We start from the raw sequence: 16,160 nt of genomic DNA, 5'->3' as shown, positions 1-16,160 counted from the left end.
TACATTCTGTACCCAATGTGTACTTTATAACTACTAATTCTTACTTCACCATTTCAGTATCAGACTGGATTTCCTTGAGGATGTTCACACGCCTGTTTTTAATCACATGACAGATAATTTCTCTTTTGAATATTTATTTCTTTTGAGGTAAAAGGGACCTTGGTGTTTGAAATATATCTCGGTTAAGAATGAAAGCTCAAGACGTAGTTTTTGCCCCTCCTGGCGAGGCAGGGAGTACTTCTGGTGTTTGGGCTTGCTTTAGATTTGGAAACCTCAGTTATACTTATTATAAAATGAAAAGATAGATGCAGGAAAGATTTTTTTTAAGAATTCATGAAGCTTACAGATGCTTTTGACTATATTAAAGACATTACATGAGTATTTTAATGCTGGATTAGTGATTAGTACACTAAGATATTATTTTAATACAAGAAAGTTGTATGTACGTGGGAAAGAGTACAGGGCAATGTATGAGGGGTACTAGTTAATGTTCATTGTTTCAAGTCAATGTGGTTGAGAACTCAAAACACAAAATATAGCCAGCTAACATGATACTGAAAATATAAAAACAAAAATCACATGGAACATAAAAATAATTAAGCAGTTACTCATCTGAAAAGCAAAAATTGAAGATCACAAGCAGTGTCTGTAATTTTATACCTTAAAGCTTTCTGTTAGTATTTTATTATTATACAAGCATTTATATCATTACTCTAATAAAAATATGTACTTTCTAGTTTGAAAGGACATCAATTAATGTAGATTCATAGAGTCCATCATATGCCAGGCAAAAATCAATGAAAAGGAACCATATCTGATAGATTTTTAATTCTTAAGTAATATTTATTCTACACCAATAGTGAGATAAAATTAAGAACATCAAAACAGCAAAGTCTTAGAATAAAGTAACATGCAAAAAGCACTGAACTAATTCTAATACAAATGGCTGAATATTTTATATAAATCTATTTAATAATGTATATGACAGATGTACATTGTTGACAGATACACTGTAGTAAGAAAAAATCCATAATGACTATAAAAATTAGCTATAAAAATTTAGGACAGATGGAATATAAAATATAATAAACTTCTTGTTGGGTAAAGGATGAAATAAAACAACTTTTCAATCTCAACCCTGAATATTCAATAAAGAAACATCAAAGTAGTTTTTTTTTTAAGTAAACAGAAGCACAGTTTAAGACAGAGTATGTATGTTTCAAATGTTTGAGGAAGAACAAATGAAATTTAATGAAAAATGTGACAAAAAATTTATATGTGTGTGTAGGAGGTGTGTGTGTGTTTTGTTTCTTTTTGATTATTTATCCTATATGTGTGTATGTGTATAAAATAAAAATTAATTCCTGAGGATAAAAGAATAAATATATCTGGTTATTCTAGATACATGGGCTATAATGTTACAAAAGCACATCTATTATTTTTCATAAATATTCAGAAAAAGTCCAAATTATTCAGAAAAGAGCAAAAATAAAATTTTACAAGTAAATGTGGTTTGTTTCAAGTATAAATAATACATGTAATTTTGTGGAAGTACAATTAAATTTTTATTTATTTTTTCTTAAAAAACAATATATGCGACTAGAATGGGGAACTAAAACATAGGAGATTTTTGTATATATATTTCTAGATTAATATATCAATTAAAAGGATTGGTTTCTAAAGTACATGACAAAAAAATTAAGTCAGAATAGGAATATTATAATTGATAAAAAAAAGTAAATTGATTTTTAAAGAACTACTTCAAAATAAGGATTTGGCTAAAATTGATCCATGGTCACCTCTCCTTGTTTTTAAGACCTCTAAGGAATCATAATCCCCAGAACATGTGTATCAACTACATTATGGAAATAAATATGGAAGAAGCAAAAATAATTACTGGGTATCTTCGGGGAAATAAAACATTCTTGTCAACGAAACACACATCCATACCAACATAGAAGACAGATAGAGAAACAGTTCATTACAAAGCAGGCATTAACAGATGTACATTCATATAAGGTAGCATGAAAGTGAATTTTTAAAAGTAGACAGAATATCACAAACAGGAAAGCAGAAGAAAGAACAATTAAAATCTTCTCTGTTCTCCTTACGTGACAAAGAGGTCGCACCTGCTGGGTCTCCTGTACATCTCCCCAGAGGCACCAGAGCTAATTGTGGTGGAAGAATTTTACATAGTTAGAGGTTATCTGGCCTGCAAACTTAACGACAGATCTACATTGTAAAACTGAAGCCTGGGCTTCATCCCTAGAGAGATAGATCTCTATCCTATGTTAGAGGCAGATTCACTGTGTCTCCAAGGAAATACAGTGGAGAAAGAAATCAAGAGGGAGAATAGTCTCTTATCCAGTTATAAATGGAAAAAAATACTTTTCATTTACCCGCACAGTGTCTCCAGCGGAAAATTAATCATTGTTTAGAATAAGCACATGCTTCTGGCTTACCTGTTTCTGGCCTCTTGTTGTCTTTGAGCTATATTAAAACTAGTATTATAAAGAGAACTAATGACAATACAGATGCAAATAATTCTGTCCTGTGGAGAGATTCACATTCCCTCCCCACTCCAAAAAATTGGGGGAAAAAAAAACAGGTCGGCAGACATTACCAAGTTTATTTTAATATTCTTGGTCTACAAATGTGTCTGTTCTTTGCATTCCCTTTAACCTTGTTGTAAACACCTGACTTATTTCTTCAATAATAATAAGTTAAGGAAAAATTTTAATACACGTTCATTTTATATCTCTGTGAAAGTTATGATTTTACCTTCATTGAAAAATACCTTTGAACAGATATGTTTGGTAGCAAGAAACTTGCAAATAACTTCAAGCTGACACTATGCAGTACCAACTAGTAGTTATAGATGTGAGTTCACTGAATCCCTTGTGACATTTAGAGAGGCAAATCACCTGAAATGTTTAACAAATTCACTTTTAACATAGTATGATCGACTTGTAACTGTCTTTTTTTCCAACATAAAAATCTCAACTTTCAAGAAACATGTACACATATAAAAGTAAAATTGCTCCACACTCCATAGATAGTGGAACCATAGCTGTAATTCATTCATCATTATTCACTCTCTCTTTGTCATCGCCTTTACCATTTGAAAATGAAATGATTGTTTGAAAAGTCATTCATTCACTGGAAGAAGAAATTTCTAGTACTAATCAATCATTTAGAATACTTATGTCCTGGACAAATTTGGAGAAATTAGAAAGAATTGGAAATTCCTGGAGGTAGGAGCGGAGTAATTTTTAAAAGCAGCATTACAGATTTCAGAACAGAGGAGAACGGCTGTGTACTGAGATGGGCAAAGACAGGTGTGGAAGTTACAATTAAGTGCATATGTTTACATAAAGGCATTTCGTTAGAAATAATGTGGCCACAGTTGCTACTCAGAATATACGGAAGGTTGGTTAATTGGCCTAAGTAAAAGCAAAACTGATATAAACATAATTAATCTGAGCAGCAGAAATCTAGTGAAGCCACATGAATAGGCAGGGATCTCCCTGCCTATTCCAATGTATCATTTCCATGGATATTTGTTGGTATTTCCAGTGATGTATCATTGGAAACAATTCTCAGGTTGGGAGTGGTGAAATGTGCGGGGTCCTCAGTCAAAGCAGTTTTGTTGAAGGCATTTCTTTCAGTCTCCAAATCTATCCACTCCCTACTTTCTACCCTAACAGAGTAAGAATAAGAATACACATCAGAACTCCTAGAACAATGCTATCCTTTAATATGATTAATCTATAGTTGTAATCACTTTATGAAGAGAGATGAGATGTAATAAAATTCAATGTGTGTATACAGCATAATTGGATATTTGACAAGTTATGTATGGGATATTGATGAATAAGGTTTGGCTTATCATGGCATCAGACCCAGAATGTAGAATGCAGCAGAATCAAGTAAATAATAAAACTTATCGCAAAATCTAATGCAGAACTGGGGAAGTGAGCAAATGTGCTTCTTCTAAAATGCTACAAAGTTAGGTTTTTCAGGCTGTATATGTCACGTCTTCTGTTGCAGCTCTTACATGTTGCTAAAGAAATGAAGGCATGCCTTAATTTTCACAAAGAAAATAATATTTATTTTCCAAGGCTTCTTTGTATCAGTGTAAGATTCAATGTAGACTTTTAGGTCTGTTACACTACTACAACTTCAGGATGTATAAAGCTTGATACCACTGTGACTACAAATAGCAACTGTCATTTTTCACCATTGACGGATATGAATGACTGTCTTTTGGCTAACAAGTAGCCTTGTCTGAAAAACCTGGCACTAATTCTAGGACTCTCTCTACGGCCATAAACAAAGATTTGAAATATAAATTAGTGGGAGGATAGATTCAGCCTTCTGTTACATTCTACCCAAGTTTATAAGAGTGATGTTATTTTCAGGATTGCTTTTTCCCAGTGCAGGGAAAATTAAACATGACATTTTTCAAAGCAATGAACAAGTACATTTTTAAAACTGTATTCATATAGTTTCATTCAACTTACATGGAAATGCATATGAGCATGTGATTTTCTAACTTCAGAAATGGAGAAAATAATACAAAAGAAGGGAAGGTGAATGCATTTAAAATAGTATCTAGCTAGCATCAATTTATTCTATCACATATCCCCTAAAATATTTAGAATAAGTTAAAAGGTGATTTATTATATGAGTCTGTTGTCAGAATCTGGGTTGATTACCACAGATTACACCAACAGAGCAAAAAACTTTGTGTCCTGCAGAATGGCACACTGAATTTTACCACAAATACAGTCACTAAATATAATGGAAACGTAATAGCTAGATGATCGAGATGGAGACAGAAACAGAGAGAAGAAAAAAATAAGAGTAAATGTCCTCAGAAGCCAAAAACAAATATGACACTGAATGCTGAGACGGGACATATTTCTGACCTTGCTTTTACATTTGAAATATCCACTGAACCCTAGGGAACTGAAGTTTCTATTTTGAAGGTCATGTGGAATTAGAAGAGAAAAGTAAAAGCTAGAACCTGCTCAAAGTTCAGGATCAAATAAAAGCCTCAGTAGGAACGTGGATCACAAACTTCAAGTAAGGATAAATTAGATATAACTTGCATATAAATTCATCCTGCAGTAAGATCCACAAAGAGCATTTTCCAGTCTGAAAATTGATGCAGTGGAAGGAATAAATTCTTTACTACGACTGTGTAACCACAAACAGGATCGCACGTGCATCTGTGTTCCAAATTCAGATACCAGTGTTATCCAAAAACTATCAAGCCATAAGCTGTGTCCCTAAGCAAAAAGTCAACAATTGTCCATCTCTACACCCAAAAATAATCCAGGGAGAGATTACAACTCTAGCCACTGATAAGACTTTCTCCTTCCCCTCTAATCAAGTCTTACCAAATCCTGGATGATACTGAACCAAAGCTAGAGGGGCAGGGAGGTTTGCGGTTAGGAGAGAGGGAAGCACTTGGCCTATTGTGTCTTTTTATTTTCATTATAGGCTTTCAGTGAGGAGCAACATTGAAAGCGTGAAACAGAAAACTTCTGCTGAAGACGTCTTGAGTTTTCAAAATTATAATTTAATTACTGTAATAACACTGATTTTGTGCTTCAAAATTATGAGACATGCCTAAGACACTACACCAAAATTCTAATTATGCATAGGTCTGTTTCTGTAACTCTTTTTGTGCCAATAACACATTGTTTTAATTATTATAATTTGATAATAAATCTAAATATCTTACTGGAAAATCACTCTTTTTTAACCCTTTAAATACACTTGGTTATGTAAGAGCCCTTATTTATTCATATGAATTTTGGGGATAACTTGTTACAAAAATTACTTGGATTTTGGAGTCTCATTTATTTCATAGAACAATTTGGAGGGAAATGCCATAGTTATAGCATAACTTTTCATCTATGAGCATGGTACAGCTTACCCAATGTTTAGTTCTTCTTGTATTTAATATGTCTAAATGTTTTTAATGAATGATTTTCCTAGTAACCAAACAGACCAGAACCAGTAATCCTCAGTTTCCTCCAATAATAAATTTCAAGTCATCTGGATCTTCTGTTGACACTATACAAATGTACTATTTAAAACTCTTATTTATAAAAAGATATCAATTTTATAAATTATTACTTGGACATATTTCTGATGAGCCTGTACACATTTATATTACCACAATATTTCTAAACAACTGAACACAGCAGGAAACGATGTAGATGCTTTTATAAAAGATTCATTAATTTTTGACACTACATTTGTGAATGTCTTGGGTATATAGGCATTTTTTTTCTTTTTTTTTTTTTGTCCAAAGTTAAGATTTTAAAATTAGTTTCTGTCTCCCAGGAATTTTCTTATCTTAATCCAGAGTATAAATTTACACTTAACCTCAAAGGAATTACTAGGTGATTCTAACAATCAACAAAAATGTGAACTCTCTGTGCTTAAAGAAAGATTAGGGGAGAATCATTTAAATATTTTACCTTTAGTGACATTTTCCCAAGCAAATAGGCCAAATATTTCAAATATTTTCCTTTTAAAATACTCTTGGGACAGCTGTCAGGTTTTTTCCCCTCTAGTCAAAAAGTAGAGTGAAATTTTTTGGAAAAAAAGAAAAAGAATCTCTACAGGGATTCTCTTTCTGCACACATCAGGGTTTGACCCCATGTGGACTTACTTCCTGGAGTGAACAATTGCTTACTGAAGGAAAGAATGACAAATAACCTCATAGCCTAAAACCTAGAGAGAAACCCCAGAGATTTGACAGATAACATGAAAGGAGATTGTGCAGCAACTCTTCCTTAACTCTATTTTTTTTGGGGGGGGGGCTTCATGACTGTGATTTAATTTTGTCACCCTGTACCTTTTTGAATTGCTTCCTGTCCCTTTCCTTACTGCACATCAAATTTATGTATCTTGTAACTGGGAAGAAATAATTTTTTTGTCTATAAATACTGATAGCATTTAGCTCAGGATATCTAAAATCATTACTGTGTTAAATAGAAATCATGAAGAAGGGGATGAAAAAATTTTTTTTGGTCCCTCAAAAAATTTTTTTGACATCTCACTTTAAAAGTAAACACCAGAAGTCATATGTATCTATTGAGTATAGAATACAATTTTTAAGTGCATTCAAAAATTTGAATACAATTGAAACAGAATATCAGTTAAATCTTCTCTGTAGAATATAGTATTTTTTGGAAATAATATAATCCCTAAATATGCTGAGGTTCCTGGTAAGCGGAGGATAAACTTGATTAAATGAATTGAAATTTGTAAATACTGAGGCTTTCTGATTTTGTTTTGTTTTTCTCCGACTCAGTCTATTTTCGGCAAACATTTTTTAACAAGACAATACTTATCAATTAAGTTGTCACTACTTATAAATATTTGAATATATCACAAGAGGCACATGTTACAAAACTACTGACTTCTTCATTTTCACTTCATTCAGATAAAGTCTATGAATTTACCCAATAAAAATATAGACCTATCAAAAGATTCCTTCCACACACCCGATTTTCCAAAATTCAATCATGTCATTTTAAAATAAAATAATACTTTAATATTTAATTTATTTATATTTATCTTGCTCTCATGGGATGAATTCCAATAGCTTCTTGCTTGCATATTTGTTTTCATTAACTGCAGTTCACCACAAAATTTCAAGAGTTGAATGTTTTGGACTTCTGTTTAGTAATTTGGAACACAGTAATAGTGCTTGGTGAATAAAGGCATTGAACACTGTTCCATATCACTAATTCTTCAAAGTTTTATAATATCTTAAATTCTAATTAATAAGAAGCAACAAAAAGAGAGAGTGGACATTGTCAAGCTGAAGTATTTTTGTGTATTCAGCATCAGCATCAGGCTCCTTATATTAAAATTTTTTTAAAGTTGCAAAGGTATGTGTCCATGCATGTGTGTGTGTGTGTGTAAACTTACTTTAGTAACTTAAGCTTTCATTAATTGGTAGAATATTACAGCTTGTTTGGATAGGCTCATGAATTATATGTTCACCACACAACCTATTGCAAAATTATTTTGGCTCCATAGTTTTCTGAATCCAATAAAAAATATTATTTACACAATATCATCCGCCTCACCAAATTTAGAATGCATTTTATCATTACAAAAATAAATACAATTTTATCATTGATATAATTTTAACTGAATTTATAACATAATTTAAAATGTCATATAATCCAACTTTAACAAGTTGTACTTCCAAAAGTACTTTTTTGATTTCATAAATCGGATAAATATATTTGTACCATTCTTTGCAGTTACCTAATTTTCTACTGAATGCATCAGACGGTACTGTTATAAAACTATCTGCCTTCAACTGTATGCAAATATTTTCTTTTTCTAGTTGAGCTAATACATTCACAAATACCAGTTCATTTCACTTTTTATGTATACAAGAAAACTTTGATTACAATGACAAAAATTAATTTATAGAAAGAACAGTTTGACTTAAATAAGAAGTAAATCTTCAGAGTGATATGGAAATGTGATTTCCTCAGCTGCATCCGCAATATTTGCACCATGTTCGTATAATAACTACTCACTGGTGAAGTGGATGCTGGTGCTTCTACAGCAGATTTAGTTTTTTTGGTTTCATGGGTTCAGTGATGTCCCCACTACCTCTCTCTGTCATGGTTGATGGCTAATGTCAACAGATATTTTGTTCATCATGAACATTAATAAAAGAAAACGCAATACACACATTTTATTTAAAATGCACTATCTTTGTTAGCTTATTGTTACCAAAGGGGTTTGCTACAGAATTTTAACAGTGCATCATTAACCAATCTTGGGCCACCTGATGTCCTTCAAAGTCCAGCAGCCCCCATTCCTGTGCTCTGAGATGCCTGCCTGTGATCCCTCAGCAGATAAAGTGCATTCTTTACTGGGCGTGTTTACTCTGACAAACCAGTAGCCCTAGGGAATGCCTAGTCCCACAATGGCTCAGGCTGGCTTGTTTCAGCCCACTTATCAGAGTCATAAACCCCACGGCCCTTCACGGACCCTAAACCTCTTACCTAAGGCCAATCAGAGACATGCACAAGCCAATCAGGCACGTTGTGACCCTACCTTATAAAACACCCCAACAATCAGTCCTTGATGCTCACACAGGCACCTCTCATCTGTGTGGCTCGCTGATGCCTACAGTAGTGTACCCTAATAAACTCTTTTTCTGTTCTTATACTTTGTCTCTGGTAAATTCTTTTACCAACCCACGCACATCACTATGCCAACGAGCGGTCGCAGCATTTGTCACACAACACCAGTGAAAGACATAAGCAACTTTAGACTTGCTGTAGAAGAAATGATGAAACACCATAGTCAGTTTGTGTGGGTTGCTATAACAGAGCCTCATAAACTTGGTGGTGTCAACAAAATTTATTTCTCACAGCCCTGTAAGCTGTGAAGTCCAAGATCAAGGTGCAGATTCAGTGTCTGGTGAAGGCCCACATCCTGTGTTCATACAAGGTCTTCTCACTGTGTTCTCACATGGTATGAAAAAGGGCAAGAGAGATCTCTGGGATCTCTTTCCCAAGGGCATCAATCCCATTCCTGAGAATTTCACCCTCATGACCTAATCACACCCCCCCATAGGCTTGGCCTCCTAATACCATCGCTTCAGGGTGTAGAATTTCAACACATGAATTTTGGGGAGATACAAATATTCAGTACAATAATCCCAGGGGGTTTCAGACTATTCTTGTACATTTATTCTCTGATTATACAGCCCCTATTTTTATACTGTTGGGGAAATAAAACAATCCTACCAATCAAAAGACTCTTCTTATCAATGTAGAAGGTAAAAATAACACATTTTATTATTAAGTATATTAGTTTCTTAATTTTTCTGTGATAAAATAAGATAAACTTAGTGGCTTAAACCATAAAAATGTATTCTCTTACAGTTCTGTGCATCAGAAGTCCTAAAATCAGGATCTGGCAGGGCTACATACTGTCTGTAGACTCGCGGGAAGAGTCTGTTCTCTTGCTTTTTCCAGCTTCTAAAGGCTGCCCACATTCCTTGGCTCAAAGACCTACACCACCCCAACCTCTGTGTCTGTCAGTACATTTCCTTCTCTTTCTCTGCTTCTCCTGCTTCCCTTTCCCATACAAAGGCCCTTGTGATTACATCCAGAATACCAGCCCTATCTCAAAATCCTTAATTTAATCACCACTGCAAAATCCCTTTCACCATGTTACACATTCACAGGTTCTGGAAACTGCGACTAGGGCACCTTTTAGAGGCCATTATTCTTTCTACCAAAGTAAACATTAACATCATGCATGTAAGGTAGCTCAAAATACAATACAAAGTTAGGACAAAATCTCACATATTTTATATAGGAAAGCAGGAAAAAAAAAAAAAACTTCTCTTATTCCCTTGAGAGACCAGGAACTACACCTCCTAACAGTTTTCTTTATATTTTGTGAGAGGCCACTGAGCTAAGTTCATGGTACATTTTTACATAGCTAAAGGTTATTTGGTTTGCAAACTTGGAGATACCATTGCATTGTAAAATCTGGAAAATAAACTCAATCCCCAGAGAGATCTCTATTCTACAGGTTAGGGTTAAAGATCAGATTAACTATGTCTCCAAGAAAACACTCAAAGAAAAGGTGGAAGGGGATGCCAAAGAGAAAGTTACCTGATTGAGTTAAGTTACCCAGTAAGAAAGAATCTATTCAAGGCTATTGTAATAGAGCTCAAGACCATTGGTACAGGGAGGAGAGACTGAACTCAACTCTGATGAAAGAATATGTGGGAGAGCTTTGAAGTGCTGCGGTGAGCTAATGGAAGAGGATAGATAAGGAGGATATTGAGGGGAAGTTGGTCAATGTGATTAAGTCATATGTATTTATTTGCTAATCAAAGTTAGGCTACTATGCTTTCGTGCAGGCTAAGATAGTTTCTGGATTTTTTTTGTTGTTGTTGTTGTAGTTGGGTAACTAGGTTTATTTATTTATTTTTAGAGGAGGTACTGGGGGTTGAACGTGGAACTCGTGCATGGTAAGCTTGCGCCCTACCACTTGAGCTATACCTTCCCCCTTGAGATTAAGATAGGAGCTCTGTCTTTCTTGATGATTCCATTTCCAAAGTGATGATTCCCAGTTCCTTGACAAAGACATTCCTGGATTGTAAAACTGGCCAGAGTCTAAGAGGGGATTTACATCTCAAAAGGCTGAGAATGAATTTACATTGTAAATTTTCTAAAGTCAGTGCTCTAAGAAAAGGGAGAGGAGGAGTCTAGACTTACTAAGAAACCTGTCCAAAGTTTTATCAAGCTAAGGGGAATTTTAAGGAGATCTTGGTCAGGGAACATGGTCTCTTTGCCCTTTATAAACAGGGAAAGACATTTTTATTTATCCTTATGTCAGATGGTGTCGAATGAAATAAATGCGCAGCCTAAAAGTTGAAAGGTGTGTTTTATTTGGCGGGAGGACTCAAGCTGGGTTGACAGCCTCTCAGATCGCTCGGAGGGACTGCCTAAAGAGGTAGGGGAGGAGCTAGGATATACAGGAGCTTTACAACAAAGACCAGGTAGTTGGAACAATAAAGGATTACTTGGTATCTAAAGAAAACCAGGTATCTCAAGTTAAAGAATTTAGTGCTTTTCTTTGTATGGGAGGAAGCAAACATTTGGGCTCACTGAATTCATTCCTTTGACAAGCATCTAGCTATCTAGGGCCAGTATCATTCTGAGTCCCCTCAGGGTTCACCATTGTGAGTGGCTGCAGAGGCTGGGCTGCAGGCTTGTCTTCACTGGGCCATAGGCTGATGACTTGATGGCTTCACCATTCTTTGCTTAGTGATGTTGTTTGCAGTATTTTTCATTCACAACGGTTAGATTAGTGGGGGCACTGGGCAGATAGGTGAGGAGAGGGAGGATGGTCTGGAAGATGATGTAATGCCTGCCTCCAGCATAAAAGGGCTTTACTTCTAAAATGAGTGCCAGCAAGAGATGGGTTAGAACCCAACAGCCGCAGCAGCTCGGTGACAGAAAGAACTTAGCCAGACACAATCCAGTGCTCATTGTACTATAATTAACACTGGAGTTTAGCCCCGCCCCATGGGTTTTTCTGTGTACACCATGGGTAAGGACATGTGCAAAGGGGCCAAACATGACTAAGTATTCCAGGGACAAGAGCCATCAATCAATCAAGAGACCACCTCTAAGCAAGGGAATAAGAGGGAGGGGAGGCAAAAACTGCTGCATTTCCTTCCTTGGATCAGACCACCTCCTGTTCTTGGAGGTATATTTCTTATTTTTTAAATAAATCATAAAATATTTCACTACACAATGCACCATCTCTCGATTGTAAACGTATCTTTCAGGTATGACAAGGACTGGGGCCTTTACCTTTTGGGGTAACGTTTACATTTTACCTACACCTTAACTCTAAGTTTCTCCAATTCTTCCTGGCCTCACAAACTGGTTTCTGGGCAGCTGAACAAATAACTTTTTGGGACAATCGTGTTTAATACTTCTCTCATCAAGCTGGGTGATATTAGTTGCACTGAACTATTTCTGTCCAAGAACACTGCATTTTATTAGTGAATAAGTACCCTGCTTGCAGACCTCAAAAGGACATTTAATTACCTTGAACATGAAAATATCCAGGTAAAAAAGAGAAGAGTTACTAATAGTATTTTTTGATGTTTGGTCATGTGTTAAAATAAGGCCTCTGCTTACTGGATATGAATTTTGCACCAGAGCAGAAACTGGAAATACATTGTAAGCCCATGCTGATATGTTAATACAACTTTGAATAATATTTCACAATAATAGAGAGAAAATTTTGATTTCAGTTCTGAACTAGGTAGAACTTGAAATAATAGGAGTAAACTAAGAAAGTCATGTCAAACCCCCACTTCTGGTCATTATGGGATCCGACAATGACACATTGTAAGGCACCTGACTGTTGGCAGTAGAGAAGCCTCTTTAACCCAAAGGAAATCAGAAACAATAGATCTATTTTTCTGTGGACAATACACATCCAGGCAGCTTGATGTGTATGGGGTGCAATTTAAAGTGGAAATTAGCTCCAGGAAAGATAATTGTTTGAAACGATTACAGAGATAAGACATGGCTGAAAACTGAATTTCAGCTGGAAAACTAAGAGGCATATCCAGAAGCCATTCTAGAATTGATCAAGCTTTTCTTTTTTTTATGGAAAGAGATAATTAAAAATGCAGAGATTTTCAGGAATAAAAATATTGATCTAGAGAATAAAAACGAGCTTGAAGACTCAGAAAATACAGAGTTGTGAAATATGTCAGGCAATGGCTCCCTACTTTGTTTTTCCTCCTTAAGTGGGTGAACAACAACAAGCTGCTGGGTGAAGACATTTCAGTGTAAGTGGATAAATCAGTAACGCACAGTCAAAACTTTCTAGACAATCTGCCTACATTGCTCAATCAGCACTCTAAATGATAAGTGTTGAAGATAACGGGTTTATGTAGGTATATTTGCATGTGTATGTGTGTATATGCATTGCGACATGGACAGAAATACTGAATAACTTGTGAGTATTTTAAACTTCTACTAGAAAATCAGTGTTGTTTTCAGTGTCATCTAATAAAGCTATTTTCTGTCCTTCAAAAATCTTAAACTTTAATAGAACAAATAAAAAATAGAAAATGTTTAGTAAAGTATCATCTTATCATTTAGATAGGATCTGTGATAAAGATAAATGAGACAAATGTGTTTCAGTATTTACATCCATTTATTAAAAGGCTAATTTGAATGAAAATAAACCATTCAAACATTCAAGATGCTTTTAAATGGGAAAAGAATAGACACAAACTATTCTGCCTACTGCTTTCTAGAGATCAAACTTTATGTTCGGCTTTTCTTTGTCCTCTGTATCTAGAGATAGAAAGTCATCTTTGTTCTGCTAGGAAGACATATGATTTTCCTCTTTTATTCATGCAAATATGATGCCAGAAGGCACATTTAGACAGGGCGGAGGGATCAAAGGACCTACTGTGTCCTGACAAAGAGACAAAGACAAAAAAAGCCCCTCATAAATCCTTCTTGCTGCAGAGCTGTCACAGAGGCAGGAGGAGGACCGTCTAGTGCAGAGCAGGTAACCTCCTGGGATCACAGGGCTTGAGACTCCCGCCCCTCCCACTCTATGGTTCAAATCTTCAGGATCCCTCTGATAGTCTGGTCTTTGGAGAAAACCACACAGATAAGAGGAGCATATCCTGAGGGATAAGAACCTCCGGTGACTGATTCACGATGAATACAATGAACTGAACTGAACTGAAATGAACTGAACTGAACTGAACTGAAAGAGGGCTTGCTTCAGCAGAGCATATGGTAAAATGACTACAGTGTTTTGGAGAAAGGTAAAGATGATTATTTGAATGCCTGTGGGCTTCTGTGCTTATGTATGCCCACAGTGCCTGGGGAGGGACGTGAAACTACCAGATGATCACAGTAGAAGGGGAAGAGTGTCAGTCACAAAGGGCAGGACTAGTTTACCACCTGAGTACCTCAAGTCACTAAGAAACAGCAACTGTACTAGATCCCCATTTTTTTTTTCCTATTTGGAAGCAGGATTAACCTTAGTTGAATATTAAAATAATAATAATAATAACCACTCTGGAATTTTGGTCAATTAAGAGAGTTCTATAGGAAGAAAAAATGACTTATTGTAAACAAGGACAAATCTAGGTGGGAGGGGAGAAGAGGTACACAAATACGCAGCATATATTATAAAAGAAAGATTGTCTTGATGTGCTGCTGTGAACTGACCTAGAATGACTGCATTGTTCACAATTAGTGGGTAATTTTCATTAATACTATGAACCTCCTTCCCATAAGCATGCTATCAAACAGTGTGATAACAATGAAAGTGAATAGCAGCCCGAATTCTGCCACAACTGCAAACATTTATTAGCAAACGATCAAGGGAATAGTTATAGAACCCAAGTTGTAAGCTTGAAGTAATCACTGGCTCTCTGGCTTTTTTAGCAGCTCTAACAGGACGTATACAATAAGTCTAGTAACAGTATTCAGTTCACTTTCTAGTGTAATGACCCAACATACTTTTCCTATCTGTAGTTGGGATGCGATATGCCAGTATCTGGCTTGCCATTCCCAAGGGAAAAAATTCCTGAGTGTGTCAAAAGCCAACTAAGCATCACTGATCATCTATGCTAAAGAGTTTAAATTAATTAAAGATCACATCATATATACAGATCAAGTTGACTAGCAACATTATTTCTTTCCTGATTACTTGGAAATACTTTCTTCTAAAATATCTAGGAAAGGTTCTGTTAGAGGTGATAGGGATTTGAAAAGAATAAATAGAATCATAACTTTATATTTTAAATGGATATGCTCTTTCAGAAGCTGGTTGCTTTTCTTGAGTGAAACAGACTTGAGGTGAGAGCAGGAAAGTAGCTGTTCACTGTGTCCAGGTAACCCACTTCTTGTCCTGATGGGGGGTTATATACTGTGCCAGTTCTGCAAGCTGCGCGCTTACAAATCCTCTAGTTTTCTGTAGTATGTTGTATATCAATAAAAAGTTTAACAAAAAATGTTTTAAAAATTAAAAACAAACAATAAATGAATGGCGGATGCATAGTGGAAATGTTCTCAAACTGAATATAAAGTGAATCTGCACAAATTTTGCTTGGACTATGCTTCAGCTTGTACGTGAAAGATGTTTCGAGGATTTCCAGAAAAAAAGTGAGCATTCTAGGGTATATTGATGAGACATGTGGAAGATTTATTTTTGAAAAACGTTCCAAGTGCTATAGCATAAAGTGAATAAAGGAGTGTGGCATAGGAGGAATTAAGAAAGGAAAGTAGGAGGCAGACAAGGAATGCTTCACATTCCCAAATCAACAAATTAATGTCTCATTCTTTGTGAAATGTAAAGTCACTTAAATTGTATAGAATTGATAAGAAAAAGAAGGCGGAATAAAATCTTGGAGGTCAGGTATATGAAATGATCGATAGAAGTTCATGAACTTAGTGCTATTCTTTGATCATTCCCAGCATTACAGGTAAGGGAACCAATTTACAACACGCTTAAAGAATTTGCATATATGGCAAACAGTAAACGCAAGATTCAAAGACAGCGCACTCAGAATGGCCCTACCA

The sequence above is a fragment of the Vicugna pacos genome, chromosome 14 (assembly GCF_048564905.1).
Source record: "Vicugna pacos chromosome 14, VicPac4, whole genome shotgun sequence".
Classification (NCBI taxonomy): domain Eukaryota; kingdom Metazoa; phylum Chordata; class Mammalia; order Artiodactyla; family Camelidae; genus Vicugna; species Vicugna pacos.
Note: the sequence above shows the minus strand (reverse complement) of the source record.